The 26,586-nt window shown below is 41.5% G+C and overlaps 1 protein-coding gene across 11 annotated transcripts in view; it reads right to left on the reverse strand.

Moving 5' to 3' along the window:
- The window catches only part of LOC125000808 (beta-1,3-galactosyltransferase 1-like), a 101,613-nt gene that overhangs the window by 20,484 nt on the left and 54,543 nt on the right, over positions 1 to 26,586 (reverse strand). Inside the window, exons 1-3 of one of the 11 annotated variants that reach the window (XR_007111391.1) lie at positions 13,018 to 16,457; positions 11,092 to 12,821; positions 8,817 to 9,839 (exon numbers count right to left, since the gene is read on the reverse strand). The exons of 5 other annotated variants lie outside the window; for them this stretch is intronic. The gene's annotated coding sequence lies outside the window, so the exon portion shown is untranslated. Of the gene's footprint in view, positions 1 to 8,816; positions 9,840 to 11,091; positions 12,822 to 13,017; positions 16,458 to 19,776; positions 24,671 to 26,586 lie in introns of those variants that run through there. 5 more of the 11 variants (XR_007111390.1, XR_007111389.1, XR_007111388.1 and 2 more) reach the window with 5 other exon arrangements.

Below are 26,586 nucleotides of genomic sequence, written 5' to 3' on the forward strand. Positions count from 1 at the left end.
CGAGAGTCGTGAGCTGAAGTGAGCCGAGAGTCGAAGTGAGCCGTGAGTCGGAGGGGCGGAGTCAGTGAGAGGCGGAGCTAATTTTTTTTTTTTTTTTTTTTTTGAGAGTTTTTGGCCAAAATTAGATGACAAATATACCAAAAAATGTAGTAGAAAGTGTGAGCAAATAGCTCAGGGAGTAAGGAGAGGGGATGGGGGGAGAGAGGTAGCAGGTTCGAGGCCGAAGGCGACAGTGTTTTGAGAGACACCGGCCAAAAAAAAGGTTAAAAGCAAAACCTGGTCTCGAACCTACAACCTCAAGGTCGGCGGCCATCTTTTTATCGACCTGAGCTAGCTTTCAAATCGATTTTGAAAATTTTTAACTTCTATTTATCGTATGAGGTCAAAAAAGGCAACTACCCACCTCCAGGCATCGACCTGCGACCAGTTGACTTTTAGTGTAGTGGTAAGGTAAAGGGTTTGACCGCGGGAGGTCGGGGTTCAATCCCCGTCCTTCCCATTTTCTCGGCTTTTTCGGCTCTTGGAGTCTTCGACTCCTGACTCAAACCACTCAGATGAACGATTCGTCTGAAGAAAAAGACTCGGACTCCTCGAAACCGCTCCTCTCGGAGAGGAGTTTTCTTCAAGTCACTGTCCGACTGACTGACTGGAGCTGATCATGAACCCGGAGAGCTTCACCACACCAGACATACGTCCTTTTGAAGCCTCAAAGTGATCTTTTACCACTGATCTTATTACGAACATAGGGAGATGCCTTTATGAAGATCAGTCTGTTTTCTTTAACCTTGTCATAAACTTTGTTATGTTGGTGACTGATACCGAAATGTGTTTTACAACTCAGACACACAAAAAAAAAAAAAAAACATCAATCATTCTTTAGTTTAACAAAAAGGTTTTATTTTTCTGACAAACATTACATCACATTTTCATACAGTGTAATTTGACGGGTCATTATTTTATAATAATAATAAAAATAAATAAAAAAATAAAAAATAATCCATCTGAAGAAAATGACTCTTATTTTCTCTTCTGCTACTGGAATGACTGTGCTGACCTGGAGTCAGAAACGTTCACTGAGGTCTGAGGAAAGGTACAGTATGAGAAGTTGAGACGATGATCATCTTCAGTTTTCATCTGGAAAGAAAAAAAATGGAAAGATTTAACATGGTTGATCTGTTTTAAGGAGGAAGACACAGAAACACAAAGTGAACTGGCAGCTCTGAAACAGTGACATCATTGTACACTCTTTTTTTAATTATCTGAAAAATGATTGAACATACATGATGGAGCGAGTTTAGAGGTTTAGAGATCTGCTTTGATTTGGTCAGATACGTACTTTGGTTTCTAGCTTCTGAAATATAATATGCCATAATGTTAATTCTGCAAATGTTTTGCTTACACCATTTTATTTTTTTTCAAAATCTTACCTTTTTATTGTGGTTTTATGTGCATCTAAGCTACTGTAAACAAGCAGTTTCCTTTGTGGATCATTAAGGCGGCCTAAGTGTCTAAAAAGAAGAATAGGTGGTTTATTTATCATGAATTTATGTATTTTCTCAATAAATGTCCATCTCATCTTTAATAATCACTCCATCATTCTGTTATTTCAGATTTATCTGTAACAGACTGAACGGACAGGAACAGAACATTTGTTGTTTGGGGACTATTTTTGGATCAATCCACAATCCTAACTGCCCTCCGAGATAAATATAGTTTTTTTTTTTTTTCTGATTCTACAGTAAACAGTTCAATAACTTTGGACCTCACATAACTCATATTCTTACTTCATATTTTTTTAACGATGTTAAAGTGTCTTTAAATGTTGTTGACGAATAGAAAAATTGGTTTTACTGAGAATTATTTCAATATTTCTCTAAACGCAGCTGGATTCGATCAAAGTGCCTGAAATGTCCATTTTACCCTGAACGCACCTGATTGACCAGGAAGTGGAAACAGCTGTGCAGAAACACATTGGCCGTGTTATTGTTGGTTTAATGTTTCTACAATGAGTTGATCAAATATCAGTCAGTTAAGTCTTCAGAGTCTATTTTACTCTTTTTAAACATCTGCTCAGGTGAACGCAAACTGTACATCAACACAAACAAAACAGAGACAGTGTTTACCTCGAGCAGGAGAGAAGAAGCCACGACGCTGAGACTGAAACACCAACCAGAGGAAGAGGAGGAGTGACGAAGTTCAAGGAAACTAGAGTCCCACTTGATTCTGAACATAAACTGGGTAGAAAAGACGGACAAACCCTCCGTAACATCAGCCGTTAGATTGCGAGGAGCGGAAATGAAGCTCGGGCAGGGGGCCGCCATATTGGTTGTGAGAGACTCCGCCTCCCTCCGATAATCCAAATATGGGCATGTGGGTGGGGCTTAGGGCGGAAACTAATAGTCTAATAGATTTAAAATAATTGTGTTATTGAAATTATATTGCACAATTATATTGCACAAATTTAAAAACTCTATATTTATGTATAAAACCTTTATTTTTCTCTAAGTTCCCTAAATCAACTCAGTATTACATTAATACATCAACTAAACAAACAACTTGACATTTGTATTTGATATCTTTATATCAATTTAACCCAACAGATGTGACATTTCAGTGCTGTCACCTTTCTATTTTTCATTAATGTAACCGTTTATTATGCCCTCATTTTCCTCTCATAGTAACTGTGTGGATCATCTGGGTCCAGCGTGGGGTGTTCTTTGGTGGGGACCGTAGTGGAAAAGCTTCTGCTCTTCTTTTCCACTCTCTTTGAGGAACAGCAACACTGTTTGTCGTCATCACATGATCACAGTCTTGTTTTTGACAATAAAATGGAAGGCTGGTGCCATTCAAGACAAAACTGATGGACTTATACTGGACATACACAAGCCTCATACACTACAAGTTTCTCTTATTGATGTATTTAGTCTGATCTACTCTCAGTAACAAATATGATCACTGCTATTTAACCTCGACAAATCTCTCATTCAGCAAAACATCAACAATCAAGGCAAAAGACGTTTGCACTGGAAGAAGGAATCAGTGGTGAAATGATGACGACTGTTCACAGGTGTCTTTTCTTGAACATCGGCTGCTGCCTGACTGGATCTCCTAGAGGAAAGCTGCACAGACAAACAGATATGTTAAGAAATGTGGAGTTTCTTCAATGCAGTTTCAATACAGCTCTAACTATACTGCAGCATAGGTACCGAGTGTAGTCTGTATTAATAAACGCAGAGGCAGATTAAAGTATGGGCGTATTGTCAGGCACTTAAGAAAAAAAAATCGGTTTTCTCCCGTCAGGTCGATATGATTTCACATCCTTTCACCTCCTGCCTGGCAGCTCTAACCTCAGCATCCTCCGACCGATACATTCCCCCATCCCTCCACTGAACATGTCCAAACAGTCTCAGCCGTTTCTCTAATGTACTCATTGCTCATCCATCCTGGTTAGAGAGAACCTCAACACCTTCAGCTCTTGCTCCCGTCTTTTCCTCAAAACCACTAGTTGCCTCTTCAGCTCTTGGTTCCCTTTCCTCATTCATCAGTTGCTCGGGGTACTCCTTCCATCTTTGTGTCACACTGCTGTCACCTGTCAACGCATTTACATCACTGTGTTTAATCACTCTAACCTGCTGCACATCCCTCAGATCGATATCCCTCAGCCTCGCCCTCGCTTACACGTGTCCTCATATGCCTCCTGCTTCTCCTTCGCAACCTCTCCCTACGGCCTCTGGATACACTTCCTCATAAAACCACACACCTTCTACCCGTCTCCATGGTCACTTTACCTGTAGTTACCCAGACACAGGGTTTCTGCAGGATTGAAGCAAAATCTAGGACTTTTTAAGACCATTATGGGTTAAATGAGAAAAATAAAGAGAGTAAAAGAAATAACTACTTCAAAAATAACAAAATTTTTTGTTTTGGGTGGACACCACTAATGAGAAACAGAAGCATAATAGACCAGGGCCAGAGGGTTCATACTGCAAATGAAAAACTAAATGTAATTTAAGACCTACAATGCAGAGTATGCTTGTATTTAAGACTTTTTAAGGTCTTAAATTGAGATTATCAAATTTGTACTTCCTCATCATATCCACGTATGAAGACTTACGCTTTAAATCAAACCAAAGTAAGTCTGACATGAACGTTACGAACTTCGCATGGTGGATTGGTGTTTTATATATTTCTAACCTCACACTCATGCACTTTACTTCAAAGTATCATCATAGTAAATCTTATTTTTGCTCGTGTCTGACGCCTCCATGTGGCGAGCTACCATTAGCCACCAGCTAGCATCGTTAACGCAGCAGCACACAGCTGAACTAAACTGGCTACGTCGGGCAAAGAAGGCGAACATAATTTATATATAAAAAAAAAATACTCAAAATGCACTTACCGGAGTGGAGAAGACGTTTATTCGATGCTCCCTTGGTAAGTACAGCAACAGCAGCCAGGCATTGTTTGTATTTTAGACGAAGCAAAGCGGATCAAAAACCTGAAACACGCCTGAGAGGTTGTCACTGTCACGCTCAAAGAGGCCACGCCCCTTACAATTATACAGAACATTAAACTTTTATTAAAAAAAATAAATGAGCGACTAATAAAAAAAAACGTCCTCGGTAATATTGTCCTGAATGGTGTTTTTAACCAGGCTGTAAACATGTTTAACATTGCTGTAATTGTTATTATCTTTTTAACATGGGGTCTATGGGGATTTGCTCCATTATTGATCCGCCCTCAAGCGGCCACTCGGCGAACTGCACTTTTTTTTCGCACTTCCGCATTGGCTTCACTACTCAGACCAGGGCTGGGCAATTAATTTCTACGGGGGGCCACATGAAAAATCTGAACTGTGTTGGAGGGCCGAACCAAACGACATCTTGAACGTAATTCTGCTCAATATTAAATTTCTCCCATTGTAAAAAGCAGTAAATTATATATGTTGATAAGCTGCTACTGGTGATCAGAAACATAAGAATATTCTGTAAATATTTATTTAAATATATGAGTTTTGCTGTAGGTTGAAGAGGAAAATGAAACACAATCGATGTGTAGTTTTGTATATAACGCATTGGAATGTTGGAAAATTCGTCCTCTTTGGAAAACGTCAGTGAACCAAGGAGGGACCATGTAGCTACATGAATTATTTTCTGTATCTCAATAAAGCTCAATAAATGTTTAACCCTTTAAGACCTGAATGTCCGTCTGCCCACAAAGAGAAGCTTGCTGTATTTGAATTACCGTAACTCCCAGATGGACAATATTCAAGTTGCGCTTTCTAGAAAAAAACACTGCCATTACGGTACTGATGACGCACCGCTGCTGTCGGCTGCAGGTTAGAGAGCAACGATCGCGGAGCCTCAGCAAGAGAGACTTGTTTGGAGGAATTTGTTGGTAAAAACAAAGTTTATTATACCCTTGAGATGTCACGAAGGTCTTCCAGGCAAAAGTACAACTAACTAACTTGTGTTCAGTCACAATGAATATTGTCAATAGCGCAAACCACTGTGACTTACGATAATTCAACATCGGCCGCTTTGACGGATGCCAGCGATCCGTTCAGGCTTTTGAGGGTTAATAGATGGCAAGAAGGTGTTTCAATCTTACTTTTTGAAGAATTTACAAACTAACAGTGCTATGACGTAAATAATACATCATGGCTGAAAATAAAAGCAACACAGTCGTATTGCATGCACAGTATAAATACTTGTTCATTTGTGCTTATGACTGACATACTGCGGGCCAGACGGGAATGCCCAAACGGCCCTATGTGGCCCGCGGGCCGTAAAACGCCCAGGTCTGGCTCAGACCCATAGACGACCAAGATTAATTAATTTATTTAGTTATTTCCTATTTATTGCAGATGTATCTTCAATAAATGTATCTTGAACATAGACTGCATATAAGATCCTGAACGGTTTAATAAACGCAGAAGACATTTAGTGTTTATATAATACGAACAAACACAGACAAAACTATCGTGATCACTGCCCTCCAGTGGTCACTATCAATAACTACAACTGTCCACCTCCAATAAGCTGATGTTGAAAGTAATATTAAAACAGTTTACTACAGTATTTTTAGCTCTAACGTTCATCAGCACGATAACGACTCAGAACACAAATTATTTGCAAGGCCTTGCCGCAAGCGACTTCTGTTTGCATCCATCAGTCAGAGCAGCTCCGTTCCTTTGCTCAAACTCTGTGAATAGCTCCGCAGGCTGAGATATCCCAGTACCCCCCCTTGCTCTTAGGTCCTAGGTTCAACTTTATGATGGGGTCTGCTGAAATGTTACTTCTCTTTCTTCTCAGTGAAGTGAACAACGAATACAACAACAACAACAACAAAAGAGCTGCACTTTCAAGTGAAGGAGAAGCTCAGTGGGATCACCTGTGGATCTGGTTCAGTCAGAAATCAAGGGATCACTTACAGAGCCCTGTGTTCTGAGAAGTTTCACCACTTTCCTCTCTGGCAGACAGAGCAAAGACTAAATGCTTTTCAGTGCCTCTGGGGTTGTGACTCATTTTATCTGTCTGTCCTAGAGAGCTGTCAAGATCTCCTCTTGGATTTGGATGCGTAACGGACATTGGGTCAAGGTGCATGTTGATCTCCACCAGCCAATTTATGTCTTTTTTTTTGATGATGCAACAAATGGCCAGGTGGGATTTGAAAGCAAAAAAAAATAAAAAATAAAAAAAAATACTTGAGTGAGACAAGCCTTTGCTTTGTTCCAGATGTCTTACACAAAAACAAGTACACAGAAAAAGATACTGCCATGAAATCAACAAGTAAGGATGTGAACTACCGTGTGCTTTATTTACATACATCGCTTGTTGTATTGCAAGTGTGCAGTCATGTGAATCATTGCTGATGACATAAGTTAAGGCAACACACCTTCACCCCTGTTGAGTCACAACGAGTTGCATTCAAGTACTGAATATACTATGATGCCTGGGAATACTAACAAAGGCCAGTGTCTCAGTGAAGACGCTACCATTGGCAGGTGTTAGGCAGGTATAATGACTCCCCGTGTTCCCAATCACAATGAGCCTGCTGAGATTCAAGCACCAGCTACTCTACACCCGAAGTACGGCTGAGAAACCAAGATGGCGGCGCCCATGGACGCAGCGACTTTTGCGGCTCCGCTGAGCTCTGCTTTGTTTTCCTTTGTTTTCGTCCGCCAACTCGAAACGGATGCACGAACGCCTTCAATATGGAAATACGAACTCCAGTTTTTCTAGACGGCCTACACGGAGAGAGTAAGGAGCACCAGGTTCCTGCACAACAGCCGAAATCAGCAAGACCTTCTACAGGGCCACTACGGAGAGAATCCTGTCCAGCAGCCTCTGCTTTGGAAACAGCACCGAGTGGTGCACACTTCATGTCAAGGTGTATCAGGAAAGCTTAAGGATACGACCTCTCCCACCCCTTCCACGTCCAATCTTCCATCAGGTAAACAGTTCTGTGGCAATTTGGACTCTTTAGCCCTGTCATCAGTACCATGCACCAGCCAGTCATTCATTCATTCAGTCACTGTATATCTTAAGCTTGTGTAGTTGTAGAAATCAATGTAAAAAAAAAATATATGGATGGAGTAGTGCATCAGTCTTGTCAGTATTCCACACTGGGATGAGGGGAACAGTATCTCTGTATGTTTTTATGAATGGTTGTGGAATAAACGCGACTTGAATCTTGAAGTCTGTCTGAGCAATTCACTCCAGCCACAAATAACTCAGTGAGCACTTAATGCTGCAGGGCTTTATTTACTCTTTCTACTAATCAGTAACCAAGCATGCAATGCAGCTCTCATTAAATCACTAATTAAAACCCCCATAGTCAGTGTTAAGAGTTGACAGATCGCATGTCCATCGGCTTAATTAGCGCAATTGCTGTTTGCGACAGTGCCCGTTGTTACTTCATTTAATTACGAGAACAACGATCAGATGAGCCCGTGGAGAGCATCATAAAGGGATCTGTTCACGGCATTCAAGCCTGATGGACTCTTGATCAAAAGAAATGAAAAAGAGACTTCAAAAGGAGAAGGTGTACAACTTAATGTATGTTAACACAGCTCGCACGTAGCACTGATAGTGATGTCTCCCATAGATCAACATTCATCGATTTATTAATTTATCACCGTCTTTATCGTGATAACAGAGCTTGTGTTGAATACCTCGTCCACACTCTGAAATGGGACAGACCAGCTTTTCAAAGCACTAAAAACTAATTAAAAAAAATAGGGAAACAAAATTCAATTAGTGACACTGATTCGTCTGAGGAAATTTAATGTCATGCTCTTAAGCCAGCCATTTACTTAAATAAAACACTGCGATGTGCAAATTCACTCACAAGGGCTAATCAAATCCATGCATATTTTATAATATTTATACATTTAATAATAATAATAATAATAAAATAATCATCTCTGTAGTGGCAAATACCAGATGTTTAAGTAACATGAAATTAAATATATATCAGGATATGTGGAAATTATATGTCTGCTTATATGTTTAATGATGATATATATTTCAGTAATATCCCTGTTTACGTACTTTGCAACTTTCCTTAATATGTCTATCTGTGTGAAATGTCCAGAGCTGATGGTGTCTAGGCCAACGACCATGTGCCTCCTGACTAAAACCTAAGTGCTCTACCCAGAGGACAGAGTGTGGTGAGAGGAGAGTCTCCAGTTTCTAAGTGTGGTCCGTGTGAGGAGCGGCAGACTTAACAGCTCAGTGAGTCGTGAGCTGAAGTGAGCCGAGAGCCGTGAGCTGAAGTGAGCCGAGAGCCGAAGTGAGCCGTGAGTCGGAGGGGCGGAGTCAGTGAGAGGCGGAGCCATTTTTTTTTTTTTTGAGAGTTTTTGGCCAAAATTAGATGACAAATATACCAAAAAATGTAGTAGAAAGTGTGAGCAAATAGCTCAGGGAGTAAGGAGAGGGGATGGGGGGAGAGAGGCAGTAGGTTCGAGGCCGAAGGCGACAGTGTTTTGAGAGACACCGGCCAAAAAAAAAGGTTAAAAGCAAAACCTGGTCTCGAACCTACAACCTCAAGGTCGGCGGCCATCTTTTTATCGACCTGAGCTAGCTTTCAAATCGATTTTGAAAATTTTTAACTGCTATTTATCGTATGAGGTCAAAAAAGGCAACTACCCAGCTCCAGGCATCGACCTGCGACCAGTTGACTTTTAGTGTAGCGGTAAGGTAAAGGGTTTGACCGCGGGAGGTCGGGGTTCAATCCCCGTCCTTCCCATTTTCTCGGATTTTTCGGCTCTTTGAATCTTCGACTCCTGACTCAGATGAACGTTTCGTCTCACGAAAAGAATCGAAATCCATGAAACCGCTCCTCTGGCTGAGAAGGAGTTTCCTTCAAGTCACTGTCCGACCTGGATCTGAACATGAACCCGGAGAACTTCACACCAGACAAACGACCTTTTGAAGTCTCAGACTGATGTTTCACCACAAAACCTCAATGGATCTCTTTATTAGAAACACAGAGAGGTGCCTTTATGAAGTTCTGTCTTATGTGTGTTTGTTATTGAGGTGTTGGTGACTGATACTGAAATGTTTTTTACAAGTCAGAGAAAATATTAGGAACAGTCCAGACAAAATAACCCATCAGTCATTCTTTGGTTTGACAAAAAGGTTTTATTTTTCTGACAAATCATGTTTTCATTTAGTTCCATGCAAGAAGTCACAATGCAAGTCTATTTTATTTAAATAAACATAAATATGCCCAAGGAGTCAGAAATGCTCTGAGGTCTGAGGAAAAGTTCAGGATGAGAAGGTGACCAAGTCAGACGAAGACGACTCATCTTCAGATTCCATCTGGAAAATCACCTGAAAATAAATAAAATGAACATTTAAGATAAAGCTGGATTTACTATTAGTCTTATATATATATATATATATAACACACACACACACACACACACACACACACACACACACTTCACATCAACTTGCATTCCTGTACATACATAACAAAAATAAATAAATAAAAATAAATAAACCGGACTCTTACTGTGGACTGAAGATGAACGCCCCATTGCCAAATTTGCACCCAAGCGTATATATTGTATAAAATGTCACTACACTTCTAATTTTTGGACTACTCGTGTTTCCCCCCCCCCCCCATTTATTTTGTGTATATTTGTGTGTATTTATATTTATTATGTATACAAACTCGTTTACTCTATGCAACTGAATTTTTTAACTGAGCTTTTCCATTTCTTATGTTGTTGTTGCCTGGGGCGACTGGCCGCAGACTATTTTTGGATTAATCCACATTTGTTTTCCACAGGGAGCAATTCAACAGCTTTGGATCTCATTGTTATTGAAATACAGAAAAATCAATATCAATATTTTTCTAAACGCAGCTGGATTAGATCACAGTGCCTGAAATGTCCATTTTACCCTGAACGCACCTGATTGACCCGGAAGTGGAAACAGCTGAGCAGCAACACGTTGACCACGTTCATCCGTCAACACATTCACCAAAACTTTGTTTTGGATTATCAAAATGTATTGTTTGGTTCATTTTCAGCCCCGTCTTCCCAATTAGATCAATATCATATAATTAATTTAATATGATCATTAGCCAAAGCTCATATTCATAACTGAAAATTCACCAAATACTGTATCCACCGTCCCAAAAAGGAAATCAAACAATACATTAATAACTAATCAATCTGAAAAGCCATAAGAAAGCCATAAAGACTCTCTACTTTTCTCTGTTTCCATGTTTTTTGAAATTATTTTGTTTGCCTAACCTGAAATGTATTTATTTCTGTCTTCTCCTGCACATGATATGATGTTATTTTTGCCGACATCTCTTTCATATGTAGCCCCTTCACTCCACATGACGACATTCTGTTAATTAAACTGCAATACATAAAATAATAATAAAAAAGCAACACGTTGACTGTGTTATTGTTGGTTTAATGTTTCTACAGTGAGTTGATCAAAGTCAGTCAGTTCAGTCTTCAGAGTCTATTTTACTCTTTTAAAACACCTGCTCAGGTGAACGCAAACTGTACATCAACACAAACAAACACCAAACTAAAGAAGAAGGAGACAGTGAAGTGTTTACCTTAAGCAGGAGAGAAGCCACGACGCGGAGGCTGAAACACCAACCAGAGGAGGAGGAGGAGGAGTGACGAAGTTCATAGAAACCAGAGTCCCACTTGATTCTGAACATAAACTGGATCGAAAAGCTGCACAAACCCTCCTTTACGTCAGCCGTTAGACTGTGAAGAGCGGAAATGAAGCTCGAGCATGGGGGCCGCCATGTTGGTTGTGAGAGACTCCGCTTCCCGCCGCTATTCCAAATATAGGCATGTGGGTGGAGCTTAGGGCGGAAACTAATAAAAAGTAAAATACTCTAACAGACTTAAAATAATTATTTAAGTGTTATTGAAATTACGTTTTAAAACGTTATATTTATAGATAACTACTTTTATTGAGGTATCTTGGATAAATATAAGCTGAGTTCTTAAATTCATATGATTTTTACAATGACGGAAGTGCATATAACATTATCTTTAATATCAATTTTTACTTCAGTATTTCACCAATCTCTCTACATATCAACATAGATTACACTTTCAGTCTCATAACTTAATATATAAACAACTCCTGATTTAGTGGCACAAGTAGTTGAGTCCACGTCCAAGATCGACGCACTTCAGCCTGTTGTTTTATTGCAGACTGTGTTTAGTTCATCCTCAGTTACGAGCCCCCTTGACACTTTGTTCTCAGTTTCTTAAATTTCCTCCATTGTTTTTCCCGGCGTCGTTCTCATTGTTTTCATACTGGAGTTATTAAATGTCACAGGGAAGTGGTGAGCGTGGGTGTTTAATTAAGATTGATATTAAGGATTAACAGAAAGACACTGACGGGGCTGTTTCCCAGTGCTCTGGGCCTCACAGCCGATGGCACAACAGGGAGGACCGATGATTGTGTTGAGGTTTGCGTTAAATCTTCAGAGTCGTCAGATTTGTATCCGAGTGCAGTGAATTTCAGACAATAAATGTTAGTATATGTTAGAACTATAATGTTTAGGATGTTGTTGCCTAAATGCAAACAAATTAATTTTTTTACCATTGACCTCTTCAAAGAAATTCCTCTTTGGTCTGTTCAATCAGAACTACGTGTTTTTCTTTCCTTTTCCACCAGATGAGAATGAATTGGTCTAATAAAGTTGTTCCCTAAACTACAAGTGCAAAATAAAATTAAAAATAAGATCAAATTAAGCTAGTCTTATTTACACCATTTATACAAAATTGGCAGAATAAAATCTATATTCTATAAAGGCTCGTTAAAGCATTTCCACGTACAATAGCATCTTCAAAAACACCAGTCGTGACATTATACGTCCTCTCTGACCCTCATTATCAGTAATTACCTCCTACAAATTAAGCAGCTGTTGTACACTAATGGCATGAAATGAACATGAGCCGTAACCAAGAGCAACCCCAACTACAGCTGTTTTTAATGTGGAAATGTCAGTAAAATTTTAATAAACGTCAGTGAGTTAGGGGTGAAGACATCGTTCACAGGCAGGTCAGTAGATGGTGCATGCGGGGACAACAGATGTAGAGATGTGGGCCGTGATTAACACTCCTCAGTTGTGTCGGCGTTCTCCTTTTCTCCTTCTCGGCTTTCAGCGCCGACCATTTCTGATTTTGAGATAAGATGAAACTTTAATGATTCCCATGGAAGTGGGTCGATGGAGCGGTGACAAGACACGGGGAAGAAACGGAGAACACGAGAGCGACGGCAGGCAGGCCGGGTAAACATGCACCTGACGGGAAAACAGACCTAGAGAGAAACATGGATGAAGCGTAGGAGGAAGGTGGCAAGGAAATAAGCAGGCTTATTGTTAGTGACACAAAGGGAAGGCGTCAAACATGAAGATACAGAAAGAACAAAAAAAGACATCACATTAAAATGTTACTCCATAAAATGTTTATAAGGATGATTTAGTTTAAAGTATTTATGAGTTGACACAGCTCACCTTCCTGCTTCAGGCGGGATGTTTCCCACTCTGCTAACACTTATTTTATTTTTCATCAAACTCCGGAACCAGAGGTATGATTTTCATAAGAAAATTACATATAGAAGTCTGGCTGCTGTCTGAGAGCCTTGAATGTTACGCCTTCCTGCAGGCACCCGAATGTGAAGGTGGAGGCACAGTTCAAAACAACAGGAAGTTTGTTACTGTTGCATAACTTATGAACGCTATCCATGTACTTGTAGTAGCAGCTATTTTTATATGCGTCTTAGAAAGCTGAGCTCATCTTCGTATGACCGAAATTGAATATCACGGTATTTTTCAAAATTCCTACGGTATATTACGGTATTTTTTTTTTCATGTATCACGTGTTCACAGCATTTTCTACTGGCTGAGAGAGGAATTAATGCTGTACATTGACTAAGGATTGACTATTAACTATTTTACTGTGATGATGAGTAGGTGTTGTAGAATAATCCCACACTAGTAGTAAAACAGGTTTGCATGGCCCCGTGATAGCACTGACTGCTAATGTGGAAATCTACATTACAGCATGGAGATAAAAAAAAAACTTATATGTTATCAAGATGAAATGAAAAAAACAGGGACAATTATTGTTTCGTTTATTTTGACATATTTAGACATATTTATTCATATTTAAATATATTTAAACTGCTATGTCTGTATTGACGAAAGCAGCGCGACCGCCTACCGTAATAATTATAGTCTGCGCGCAACGTTTTTTTCTTTCTCACTCATAAAAAGCTAAAATTGGGGACATTTTTCGGGGACAGCTTTAGCCACATCCACAAAACGGGGACTGTCCCCAGAAATCGTGGACGTCTGGTCACCCTAAAAAAAAACAAACGACCAACACAGCACCTTTTTTCCTCTTGTTTTGCCGCTTTCTTGTTCAGACCTTGTCGTCTTTACCATGATTAGCATTGACGCAGTATCACGACGTGGGGTTAGAAGCGCCACATTGAAAATGGTCCGGTCTGAAACAGTGTCTCGCGGCGCAGCGTTCCGAACGCTGTGTAATCAAATATACGGTATGTCGGTATATTAAAAACAAAACAAAACAAAACAAACAAACACCGGTATTCGGTATGAACCGGTATACCACCCAGCCCTAGCTCAGACAACAAGAGTTTTGAGCTGATTTCTCCTCAGGCGTCGCTTGGTGCTCAAGTTTGGCTCAAATCTATCTCCTTAGGACCCCCCAAATGGTATCTCAATCTCAGCTCAACCATTTTCTCATCTGCTCTCATTTAGCCATCTGCTAAATGGGTTTTCAAGTTCTTATTCTTCAGCTTCATCGTCTTTATTGTTGCACTTCAGCCTCCAATCTCCTTCACATCCACCTCCTTGTGAGTTCACAAGTGGTGGTGCATTTATTTTCATATCTTACAGCGGGAGCCAGTTTAAGATTCAAGAGAAGAATATCTGGTGTGTGAGGGGGATGTGATTTGGTAGCTTAGGGCATCTTTGTACAAACAGCAAAGTGAATTTTAGTGTTGTGCCATTATTGTAAATTTGATTGCTGGGTCAATGTGAGCGGGGATGCAGGAAGCGTCTGATATACAGCAGCATATAATATACAGGATGTTGGAATAGATGGGACAAAAATGAGAGTGACCGCGGAGACAGAACACGAGAATGAAATGCAATGAAGCAATAAAAGATCAGTGGCACCTTGACTGCAGTGGTTATTCATCTTCATATTTACAAGCTAATTCACCGCTAACCAGATGGACCCCTTTGCCGCTCGGCACTCGCTCTTCCTCTACATTGTTTACTTCGGGTGAGTAGGCAGAATTATATCCAGTCTTCTGACACACTGTAATAACTGAAATAAATCAATGCATTTATTTTTCTTCCACCCTCTAGCAGTATTCAGCAGGAGCCAAACTCAGGTTGAAGTGGGTATTCTGTGAAAAGAGCAGTGGCTAATTGCCAAGTCTGAGGATATGATTTGTTCGTCGATGTTTCGGTAAAAAGCAGAGCGGAGCTAAAAAGGAGCTGGGGAGTGGTCGATTCAGGCTTTAAAATATTTACAGAGGCAGCCGGCGGAAAACTTAAACGGAGCTAAGAAATCTCTCTGACCTTTGAACTCTTGTTTTTTATCGATTGCCAGGGACTGTATTTCCCTCAAGCGAACGCAGCAGGATTGCTCGACTGCCTGATTTGGAAATTTGTCTCAGACGCTGCCCTGCTGCACAGCTCAAACACAATATAGTATTGACAAACACAAAGCACTGAGTGAAAGGTCTTGTATTTGTGCTGATGTGGAGAGAGGTTTAAGTGCATACTCGGGTTGAGGATTGATGTTCGCCGATCACGGTAATGACGCCACCAATAATAATAATAATAAAAAAAAAGTGAATAAATAACTAAAATTGCAACTGACCTTATTTTGGAGTCTGATTTTAGTGAGTGATGACTTGGGTCTGTGACAGCCAACGCTTTCAGCAGAACCCAGCTCTGATCAGCTCTCCAGGCCCAAAGATAAATCACACTTTTATTAAGTTTCTCGAGCGGCTTCATGCAGATCTGCGCGTTATTATTATTCATGTATTTAAATTAGAGTTGGAATGATTGCTGGTAACAAAAAAAAATGCCAAACATCCTCTGGATCCACCTTCTTAAATGTGAGGATTCAATGCTTTTTTTTTTGCTGCATATTAAACTGCATATCTTTGAATACATTACCAAAGGCTGAAATTATAGCAGCTATTTTTTTCCCCAACATGTTCTGACATTTAACAATTAACAGAGAAAATAATTAGCTAGATTCATCTGTAATGGGAGAAAAAAAACATTGTTGTGCCCCAGTTTTAAAAATACTAATTGGCTTTATAATATTTGAGAGATGTTTCATTAGATAACAGGAATTGTTCTCCATGGAGAACTGCTGCATGTGAAATTCAGCTCAGTATATATTAGAAAACTGTGTTTATTACATTTACTTCCAGTCTTAACTTACAGTCCACCATGGACTTCCTATTAATGTCATTATTATTAGACAGAAGGTCAGCATTAGCTGTTTCAGCGGCTTGGAATGTAAACTTTTTTGCACATTTTTATTTTTTTTTTTGTTACTTTTGACAACTGTGCGCAGTTCTCAGCTGCTCCAATACTACTGGCAAACTTCAAAAAAAGGTACTTCTCTGTCTCAGACCAAACACAGCTGGGGGGTTCAGGGTGGATTGTGTGAATATACCTTAAAAGAGCTTAACTCCAATTTTCCAATAAAAGTAACTGCTATTCCTCGTTTATCCACTAAGGGTCACACTTTTTTTTTAGCGAGAGTTGCAGATATAACTAGAGATCGACATATCGAGATCGACATTTTTTTTTTTTACTGGTATTGGTATTGGCTGATACACGTGTGCGTTCGCTGATATATATATATATATATTTTTTTTTTAGCAAGATTTACAGATAGGCGCATCCACAGGCAGCCCTGTGCTGCTGGAGATGCTGCAGACAGTGCAGCCCATACATGGCCCCTCTCCCACTAGCAGAGTCTTGCAGCTCGAAAACTGGAAAATGCTCATAGTTATGTGGAGCACCACTAAAAATAAGAGTTGATTGGTTTCTTTTTTAAACAGTTACCAAACAAACATCTTTTTAGTTTATCACTCAGCACCAACACATTACAGTGATTAGCAACAGACCTAACTTCTACTGTTGTTGTTAAGCAGGAGTTTGCTAGCTGACGTTTTTTCTCTCTCTCTGGTAAACTAATAGTGCAGGTTGTCAATCAACCACTCTCCACAGTTTTGATTGGAGCTGTTGTGCTGTTGTTGAGGTTTTGGTAGGAATATGTGTTGATGTTAAAGCCAAGGTGTAAAACCAATTCTGCCTACAAGCTAAACATACTTGGCTGAGGAGGAACCTAGAATCGCCTCTGCTTGTGCTCTACCTCTTTTTTTATTTAAATATTCTTTGAGTTCAATAAATGTTCATGTTTTTGGTTAAATTGAGACTTGTACCATTTGTTACCATTGTATAATTTTTTATCATATAAATGAAGGGAGAAAAATCGGTATCGGCTCCAAATATCGGCTCAGAAAAATCGTCAGATCTTATCGGCCATTGGCCAATATTGATGTTAAAGAAAAAAGAAAAAAAAAACTGTCGATTTTTTTATGAAAAAATTCCTGTTGGTTATAAAATGTTTTGTAAAAAAAAGAAAAACCTGCACTAAAACAAATGGAACATCTGAAGTTATTTATAGGTCATCATGTCTGGGCTGTATGCAGCTCTTGAACTAAAATTAGTTTCTATAATCAGTTTCTATTTGTTTCAGTGTGACAAGCATGCAGCTGCCTAGCTGAACTTAACATTTAGCCATTTAAAACTAGTCCTCAGGCCTTATTCAGACTTCACTTTAACAGCCTCATCACAACTGGCCACTAACAGCTGTTTCTGCGTCACGACCGCTGGACACGACACACATTTTGGAACGAGGTGTGAAGTATCTCACTCTGTGTCATTGAAAATTTATCTGTTTGAACTGGCACCAACTCTTGTGCTATAAATCCATCACGGTATAAAAGCCCCACTAAAGGATTAGGCTGGCATAGGAGATTCAGCTGGAGCACTTTCAGTTCCAGTTTTCAATTTTTCACCACCGACGACCACGCTCCCGAGACGGACAGCTTTTTAGTCCTAGTTTAACTTTCAGATCGAGTCCTGCGAGGCGTCCTCGCGCGCTTGATAAATACAGACACCGACGCGCTGCTCATTTGCAGCCGTCCCTGTACAGTTCATCCAAATTAAAGCAGCTGTCCTCGAGAGCGCTGAAAGTCTTTAACGGTGACGAGAGCAATCGGAAGAAAACAGGCTTTGGTCCAAGAGTTTGGTTAAAGAAAAACATATAAATAGCAACAATGTGTACATAAACAGTTGTAGAGGCTTAGGGTTTATGTGCACCTTATCACCTTCCTACAGTAGATAACAAAGGCGGTCTGTGCAGATAGAGCTTTACAGTCGAGCTTATCACAGGCTGCAGGCGGAGGAGCCTGACGAAGCCCAACAACTCCCGCGCTTTGTTGCCCGTCTCTCCGTATCACCGCCGCGACGCCAATGTTATTTATACGCGCGGAAGTGGCGTACATCCGAGATAACGCGCTCGCAGATACGAAGGCAGTCATTCATAAAAGATGTCAGCTGGCGGAACTTGGTCTCCTCGGAATCACTCGTCGAATCATTAACTCGAGGATATTTCCATAATGCTGCACATATATCGCGTCTGATTTACATGAATTAATTAGCGAACACCTGAACGCTCGCGTGCATGCACAGAGGCCGCGTAGGTGATGATGCTGAACATCTCCTCTGCTAAAAAAAAATATATATATATATAATAATAATAAATAAATAAAAAGGAAAGATGATGATGATGCAAAACACATTATCCTGCGACCGCACTGATAATTATGGTTTCTAATGTGGGACCAATTAGCAAGACCCATCAAGCAGAACTGTCGAGAACTCAGGTTTAATTACATGACGCTGTAGAAGTATGGCTGACGGCAATAAAGGGAGGAGACGGATCCGAAGTGCTCGTCTTTCAAACGTTGCCCGGTGTAGGAACGCTGCACGCGCCGCTGGTTGATCAGTAATGTGTTCCAGATTTAGCCACGTCTGCTGCAAAATGCATGAGGGTTTGTGATCAAAGAGGATGAATGTGTAATTTGCCTGTCAGTGCTGCAGACTTGTTAAAATTTGAAGACAACTTCCTTGTTTCCGTCTCCGTTCAGATGAAGGTACTCGCAATGCGGATGATATTTATTTGGACGCAAAGTCAAACCTGGTAAACTACAAATGTTGTTGTAATCCCGCAGCATAAAACCTGAAAGGAATCAGGGTCTAAACGTACCCAGAAGTATTTTAGTCCAGCACCTCATATTCGTCCACGAGGCGTTTCCTCTAAAGTCAGATGCTCTGCTGGAAACCACAGCTGAGCCACGTGAGACACAGCCCGAGGTCAGAGCTCGCTTTTGGTTCGACTGCCCAGTTAGTGAGAGCTGTCAGCTCCGCTTTATTGTAGCTGCCGCGGCAGTGATGTACGGGGAAATAAAGCAGGTGAGCTCGTTCCAGTCACTCAGTATCACTCTGGCTCTCCACACCTCGCCACTTTATGCCCAGTAACTTCACCTACAGACGGATGCAACAGAATTTTCATAAAATATTTTATCATACACTGAACTACCTCAGTAGACTTCCACGTACAAACATTAGCATGTCAAACATTAGCATATCGAGCTAACTAGCACGCTGCCTCAAGTAGAGGGCTTGTGCAACTGTTACCGTAGTAACCTGGAAAACTGGACCAACGTCCCCTCCCAGAGTTAATTATGTGGTGGAAAGTTGGTCTTTTATTTTTTCGTTCTGACTTTATTCTCAGAATTCTGACTTTAATCTCAAGTCTGACTTTTTTCGTAGGACTTCTGACTTTCTTTTCATCAGAATTTTGACTTTTTTCCTCTGAATTCAGTTTTTCTTTCTCAGAATTAAGACTTTTTACTCTGAATTCTAACTTTTTACTCTTTTTTTGAGTTCTGACTTCAGTGTCACACTGAAGAAAAAACAACTTTCCACCACATAATTAACTCTTGGAGGGGACGTTGGTCTGGTTTTCCAGGTTACTACAGTAACAGTTGCACAAGCCCTCTACTTGAGGCAACATGCTAGTTAGCTGGACATGCTAATGCTGGAACAGACAAACAGTGTTTGTGCTAAGTAGCTGTACGTGGAATTCTACTGAGGTAGTTTAGTGTATAATAAAATATTATCATACATGAAGTCAGAACTAAAAAAAAAAAGAATTCTTTCGCTCTAACTTTTTCCAGTGGCCCTAATCCTTTTCCGTAGTCTGGAACCATTCTGTTGGGAACCGATTATTCTCCTGCAACGCTCCGCTGGGCTTGTCAAATAGTTTGGGTGGGATTTATGCAGCGCTGTGGAGCTGAATGTGTTCACAACAAAATGACTGACTGGTTGTAGGAATATCCAGTTTTCTGTGGAGGTATTTTGTTTTTCTGCAATGGTTGAAACCTCCCTTATACTTTTTTTCTGGTTTGGATGCTCTATAAATACAGTAACTCACTATGTTAGTGTTTATAAGTGTAAAATCTATATGTCAGTATAACACAGTCTGAATGAATACTGCTGTGTAATATTATGACTAGTCCTTCTCCTTATAATTACGTGAATAAATATTATTTAAACCATTGAGCATATTATCTAAAAATATCTCCTAACTTACTAACAAGCAGGTTTCACTGACTCTCTGTTCAAATTAGTTGGCGACACCGACGCAGCATAAAGCCAAGACATACATCATTATCTAGGGAGAGTTCATGTGCATAATGAAGACACATTACCGTGGTTTTAAGGTTTAGCACTAGTGCAAAGCTGAAGTCAACTTTTAGAGTTAGCAGTTATTATCCGCTGTAGCTAATTAAAGCTACCACAGCGCTCGCTGCTCAACTACAAAAACAAATCCATCCACAACAGAGAAGCCATGAACCAGACTTTCAACATGAACAAAGTGATTCATTTAACGACGATTTAAATGTCCCACTGCAGAAGAGCAAAGACAAACCAATGTAATCATACGTGCTTTGTCAATATTTACCTCTGATCTTAACTCCTATTCCAAGTTTGTCTTTTGCCTTAATGAGGCTGCCGATTCCTCGACGATAACCGGGAGCCGGTGCAAAGGCGAGCGGAATCGGGGGGGGGACCCCGGATCTGAACCGAGGCGCCATAATGAGCGAGCGCCGCTGCAGGAGAGCCTAATGCCCTGCCGGTAACCTGCTGCGGAGTAATGACTGTGCATGTCACTCCCTAATGCTGCTTCCTCAAACATGGACACAGATAAGGAGACATGTGCAGACAAACAGCAGTGTTGTCTGGAAAAAGTGTTTCATTATGCTAGTTTACTCCAGATACACTAATGGCCAATTATTTCTGATATTCCTCCAGCAGCAAAGCCGGCCAGTGCTACCGCTGCAGATACCCTGATAGCCGACTGTCCTCTGAACTGTGTTCCTTCCTGGTGCATAGGGAAGGAGAGCGCTCCCACTGTCGGTGTGAGACGGGGTTCGTCCAAAACCGGCTCGGCTCCTCTGCAGCGCTGGAATTTGCAGGACGTAATAAAACATACAGCTGTACTTCTCCTTCCTTTGAGCAGGAGCTGGCTTTCGTCTCAGCTCTTCGCCGGTCGTTTTCCAGTGTGAACGGCGCATTGTTTCTCCTTAAAATTTATGAGAAGGCCTCGGAAACTGCAGCTAAAGCCCACGGCGTTAAAACTCTCCGCTAAATCCATCCAAGAGCGGTGAAACAGTTTCAGGTTGAGCGCAGGTCAGATCCGATCAGAACAGCCCAGCAAGTCGCACATCACCGAAACAAAGAATTGCAAGAGAGAACCAACTATTTTCACAGACCAACTCGTCAAAGGATCATTTTGTTCTAAGCTGGGTCTTACTCTGCTCTCTAAGCATTATTCGAGTTGACAGCTCATTAGTTTAAAAGCTTCCCCAACAAGTATTAAGCCAAAACATCCGGCTGAATCTGGCGAAGCTCTGCTGCTGATAGCTGTGGGAAAGGCACCTCCTGGCTCCACGAGATCAACTCAAACCCTGCACCAGTCCGGTCTCTATCAAACATCCATCCAGTCAAACACTAGAAGGCTTTCAATCTGAAGTTGCCACAGGAAGTGTTGAATTATGCAGTAATAGAGCAAACGGGTAGAAAAGCTTTAGACTGGAATTAGAAGTATTAGACCTTGAGCAAGACACTGAAACCTGAGTTGGTCTAGACTCCTAGAGCCTGTGGCCTTTTTGCTCTGACAGTGCATACGTGCAAGAAGTGGACGTTTTATCAGATGTACAGCATGTTATCAAGTGAAACAAACAGTAGCATCAGCAGAGAACGACTTGCTTTAACAGAAAACAATGTGCATCGGGTCCCGTTGATTTTCCAAGTCAAATAGATCTTAATTTGAAAAATGCGGTTCATAAAATCCTGATTTTTAAAAAAATTAGATTCCCTGCATCATCTCGCTGCGGTTTTGCACAACAAATCTGACAAAACGAGATTAGCCCACGTATAAGGGAGCTGTTTTAGCTTCGAGGAAGTTGGTATCGATACCCAGTAGTTTGACAACAGGGAAAAACTCTTTAAAATGTGCAACAATTCCCTGTGACAACATCCTGTTATCTTCTATTTAAGTTTCATTTTCATGATTTTTGGTTTAGTCCACAAATAACAGTAATTATTAATAATAACGGCAACTACAATATGGTCTCAAATATAAAATGAATCTTGAGGTTCAAGGTTTCTTCGTCAAACTCCCGGCTGCAACTTAGCGAATAATTAAGTCATTAAATAAGATTCACACTGTGAACAGTCGCGTAAACAAACTTGACCACAATTTATGTTCCTTCTCCCAAACCGAGAAGATGAGGTGAAGGACCCGAGTGATGTCTGGAGTGTGTTTGGCTCATTAGCCGCCGAGGCGCTTGATGTTTGGCTGGCGCTTTGAATGCGTTCCCGCGTGGCAGATTGGACCGGCGATGACACACGGGTGGCATCAAAGGGAATACGTGAGAGGCTGAGAGGTGCGGCGCATCTCGCCGAGGTGACGACGCCCCGGGCGCGCACTTATCAAAGAGCTGGAGGAAGGAATGGAAGCAGAAAGAAAAGAGGGCTCCTGACGGTTTGCATATGTTCGGCCGCGTGCGTTTGAGTTCTTGGCAAACGCCTCAAAAAGTTTTGGGCTCTTATATTTAAATGAGAACTGTCACAAAAAAAAAAAATGCAAAGAAACGCACAATAATTAGGCTGAGGTTGGAGCTTTGCTGGAGAGACGTCTGCAGTCACCGACTCATGGGAAATGAATAATGTGTTTCAGTGCTAAATGGAAATTATACGTTAAACTACGAAGTGAGCCGCAAAAGAAAAAAGAAACGTCTCTTCACATTAGGTGAACACAACAGCCTGTGACCTCAGCCTGTGAAAATTCATTTTGTAAACCTGGCGCTCTCCTGCGACTCCCCATCGAGGGCTTTTTCTAATCTGCTGCTGCAGAGCGCCGGCCTCCTTGCTCCCCGTGTGGATGTCTGTTAACCATACAGAGAGGAAACAAAATCCAGCATAAAGGGGGATCTTAGAGCGACGCCTGAACTCTTGAACCTGTCTTCTGACTCACCACAAAAAAAAAAAAAAAAACGTTATCACACTGCCTTTAACAGTTTGCACCAGTCATGGACGTGTCTCCTTCTCATGCACAAATGCCCTAAATATTTTACAGCCAGGCAGCGTGACCCTCGACGTCTTGTTCCAACACTTGAAAGACAATGTCAGCCTTGCGCTTGGGCTGAAATGAATCAGAAAATGAACTAAAGTCTCGCGCAAAACGTCTTAATGACTCTTAATTACGCATTAATTACGGTGCCCAGGCGTAATCTAGTCGCGCGGGACGCGACGATTCCTCCGACTGCATGTAATGAGCCGACGTTTGACGCTTTGGTGAAGGAGAATTTAAATCCTTCTGCAGGAAATAAATGAAAAGCACTTTGATTTGGAGCTGGTACTTTGCATGCAGTCTTGCAAAATGTACGTTTCACCCGAGCCGTCTAGCACTTGCAGCGCTAACCTGGGTCGCAGGAGCGTTCCGCACCATCATCAGCAGCTGTCCATCACGCCACTCTTCTTCTTCTTCCTCCACCAACACCCGAGGGTCTGGTCTTATCTACTCACGCTTTCGTTAACCTTTAATGCTACGCAGACGTGGAAAAAAGCAGGATTTCAAGGCTCTGAAATACATTCGGCACCCGGTTTTTCACACACCTACGCGTGCAAGGCTTTTATACATCCCCGCTACGGTAAATTCTTGTGACAGTCTCTTCAAATCTTGCACAAGGTAAAGCTGAACAGACTAGATTTTCACACCAAACACTCCCCGGTTACTAAGAACAACACAGGTGTGAAAAGCACTTCAAAAGCCTTCACTACATATATTGCATGAGTCTTGATTAACATGGACAGAAAGTGCAACTTGTTGACAGAGGCAAGGCCAAATAAATCAAAATGATGAAAAAGGAGTTATTAAACTAACCAAAACTGTAATAAAACCCAAATGTCACTTTTGTTTCTTTGCTTCTCGGTAAAAAAACAGCCTCTCCGTGTTTTGTATTCTAAAAAAATAGCCATCAGTGTCACCGGTTGAGCTGTGAAGCTCACCCAGACCCTCACACCTCCTCACCGCACCCTCACAGTGATAAAAACGCACACGGTTACCATCTGTTCACCTTCCCCCGTGTCAGCTGGACCCATCAGAGCAAAGATTTACACACTGGCCTCTCTTCGTATTGGTCTCCCTCAGCGGCAGTCCCTTTGGGCCGGTTAACCACGGCGGCCTGATTCATGCAGCCTCCTCCTCCAGACAGGGACTCACGGGGAACTCGCACGGGGTCTAATCTCCCGTTAATAGGTGATTTCTGAGGCTGGTGAGTCTAATGAAGTCGTCCTGTGCAGCGGAGGTAAATCCTGGTCGTCTTTTCCTGCCGCGGGGCTTATGGAAGCTCTTGATTGATGGTTGTTGCGACTACGTTCGCACTTGCTGCAGTCTTTAAATCTAATGAGCAGATACGTCATGAAGATAAACAGGAGTTAGACGGTGAATGTATTTTGGCTTCCTACGTAAATCCATACCCATACCTGACCCTAATCCTAGCCCTGGTCTTAACCCTGGTCTTAACCCTAGGGATGACCCTAACCCTAGCCCTGGTCTTAACCCTAGGGATGACCCTAACCCTAGCCCTGGTCTTAACCCTAGGGATGACCCTAACCCTAGCCCTGGTCTTAACCCTAGGGATGACCTTAACCCTAGCCTGTAACCCTATTTGTCAGGAACCTTGTCATAGTGGCATGACTTGTGTAGGAGGCTTGAATCTTTGCTAGGAAACCTAAAAAACTATTCAAAGTCTGGACGCCTCGCGTTAGAGATGTTCTGGGCATGTCCCACCGAAAGGAAGGCCTCAGGGTCGTCCCAGGACGACGATGGAGGGATTATATCTCTCGTCTGGTCTGGGAACGCCTGGAGATTCCTCCGGAGGAGCTGGTGGTTTAAGCATCAGATGACGACGAAAACAGTTCAAACTCATATTAACTGATCTTAATGTCACATGCAGGTGAAGTAAAGAACATTGAGCAGCTTGTGACAATTCAAGGTTCTGCTGGTTTTCATGAGGATGTTACGGAGACACCCACCTAGACCAGACCAGGCACCACCACCTCTTAGACCCTGCAGCAATTACACTCTTTGCCATCCCCAGCAGGAAGCAGCTTGACAGAGACGCACACAAAACTGTTTGGGAACAACTATCGAGGATCTCTGCTTTCCATGCTATGACAAGTCAGAATGTCAAACCCACACAGTCCAGACGAGAGGGCTAATCCCGGACTAAATAATTGAAAACGGGAGTGAACGGGTGTAATGAACTCTGCTGCAACGCGTCAACACCACACAGATGACGGGCGTTCCTCGGACAGAAAGCGCTCCCTCCCTCCGAGGAGAAATTAATTACTTCTGAAATCCTCATCAGCGTCTCTCTCATTAAAGGCTTACATGACCCTACATGCAAAGCTCTATAAGTTACACGACCGCGAAGTGTGTCCTGCAGTGCCGGCGTTAAATTACACGGGCGTGGGAAGGCAGGTCATTACACTGTACGGCAGATCGCTTTTCTGTTCTATTCAGGCAGCCTCCTCTCATTTCATGCACAATAACCCTGTAAGATGAAGGGCTTACAGAAGGAGCAATCCAACGCATGAACTATTACTGAATATTTCACACAAATTCCACATTACATTTTTAATTACTTTACAGCCAGGCTCGTATTTAGAGGCCCCTTTTAACCGCATTACATCAGAAGATACAGATTATTTCTGTGCAAATATATTTACAAAAAGCCTTTAGGCCCATTTGTATATCTATACTCGCGGCTGTACTGCTTTGGGCTGCTGCAGGAGTTCAAAGACGTGCTTTAGAACTTGTAGAAATAATAACTGAGCAGCTGCTAATTACTCGTAAGTACTTATTAGCTTTTATTGGTATGAATTTGATGAGCGCACGGCTGTTACATTAACTGATTTCTAGTCTTTTATCCAGGACTAATTCTACCTTTTCTGCACACGTTTTAGATCCCGACCCAAGTCGCCCTGGGACGGAGCTCGCAGGGCTTGTTCCGAGGTCTATTTACTTCCTGGTGAAACGGCGGTTACATTCGCTTCCTCCAATTAAAGGCAGGACGCAGGGGAGAGCGAGCGGAGCGGAAGACTGAGTGAATCAAAGGTTTTATTTGCATGTCTAGCTATTTGCATGACCGGTTAATCAACATGCTCGGATGTGTAAACACAGCACAACGTAATGTCCCAGGAGATATCCGTTAATGGAGGTAAATATACAGTATGCACACACTCTCAATTTACAAAGCCATCCTCAGACCTAATCATCTAGATCAGGACCTTGAGCCGCAGTATTTGTTGCGT

The sequence above is a fragment of the Mugil cephalus genome, chromosome 23 (assembly GCF_022458985.1).
Source record: "Mugil cephalus isolate CIBA_MC_2020 chromosome 23, CIBA_Mcephalus_1.1, whole genome shotgun sequence".
NCBI classification, from domain to species: Eukaryota; Metazoa; Chordata; class Actinopteri; order Mugiliformes; family Mugilidae; genus Mugil; species Mugil cephalus.